Raw genomic sequence first — 1,526 nt, 5'->3', positions numbered from 1 at the left:
AAGTACAAACCCGAGTAGATTAATTAAATATATAATAATGTCTAAAAATATGAGTTTGCCTAAATTAGTGCCAAATGAATAAAACTCCCAATGAAAAACATCTTGAGTGGGTTGCATGCTTCCAGAACTGATATCATGTGATTTGCATTTTTTGCAGAGATTGCCAGGTCATTTGCGAAGGGAGTTCATTTCAACACATTTGGAGGAAACCCATTAGCCCGTGCAGCATTTTATTTTTCAGTTGTATACAGTTACATTGGTGTAAACAATGGGGATTGCATAAATTGTCATTTTGAGTGTGATAAATTATAGACTTAAAAAAATTAAATGTATGCAAATGTATGTTTGTGAGATAAATTTGTACAAAAATATAAATAAAATATCTAATATCATCAATAGTAAATTCAATGTTACTGTGAGATAATACATGATAAACTGAAATAAATAAAAAGATCAAGAATTAACAAAATAATCAAATATCTGGTATCAGTAATAGTGAACACAAAATGTTCTAAGTGACTTAATCGTAAAGTATGAGTGTTATAATAAATTATAAACTAGTACAAAAATATAAATAATAGTATAAAGCATACTAGTATAAAATATAACAAAAAATATCCATGGTTTTTCAGATGCAGTTTCTGTGTTTCCTGCAGTGAAAAAAGATGGAGATACTGATTTCATTCGAATGGTAACAACTCTACAGTTTCTTATTATTCTAACTGAATTAATTAAAAATGTAAGAATTTGATGTGAAAAATGACACATTTAATAAGGTTAGGGGGAAAAAAGACCATTTATAAACATGACATCTGGGACTTTATAAACAGCAGTTCATTTACTATACACAGACACATACTTTATTTTGAGAGTTGTTTAAGTGAGAGAACATTTGTAACTTAGTCCAGATTGGGGGAATTTTAATGTTTAGTCATTTCTTTTATTAAGCAAATAATTTTTGCATTTAAATTTGCATAGATTTTTGTTTGTATTTGCTGTCAATTATAGTTCTTAGAGAGACAATTGGAATCTGCAAAAATCGGTATCGGCAGGTCACACTTACCAAAAAAAATCGGAAATCGGAATCAGCCAAGAAAATTGCAATCGGTGCATCTCTAGTCACAGAAAAACATGAATAATTCTCAGGGTTTCCACGGGTCCTTAAAAAGTCTTAAATTTAGTTGTATCAAACTGAAAGGCCATAAAAAGACTTAAATGGTACATGAAAGTCTTAATTATGATTTCAAGTGGTCTTAAATTTGGGGACGGAAAGGACGATTAAACTTCAAAAGTTCCAAAAGCGCCACCTACTGGCAGAGAATGAATGTGCATTTATAATGAGCCCTCCTGCTGTTTTTGTTCAGACCAATGTGAAAATCAACTGATGTTTGTAAATGTGAACTAGTGGAACGATGGGAAGATAATGCATTATAAAAATCTAAACAATTAAGAAAGTAAAATATATTTACATGTCATTTGTACATGTTTGTACTTTCTTCTACACTGGAAGCTCCTGTCGTCAAGTC

Source organism: Sinocyclocheilus grahami, unplaced genomic scaffold, assembly GCF_001515645.1.
Source record: "Sinocyclocheilus grahami isolate Dianchi unplaced genomic scaffold, SAMN03320097.WGS_v1.1 scaffold61.1, whole genome shotgun sequence".
Taxonomy (NCBI): Eukaryota; Metazoa; Chordata; class Actinopteri; order Cypriniformes; family Cyprinidae; genus Sinocyclocheilus; species Sinocyclocheilus grahami.
Note: the sequence above shows the minus strand (reverse complement) of the source record.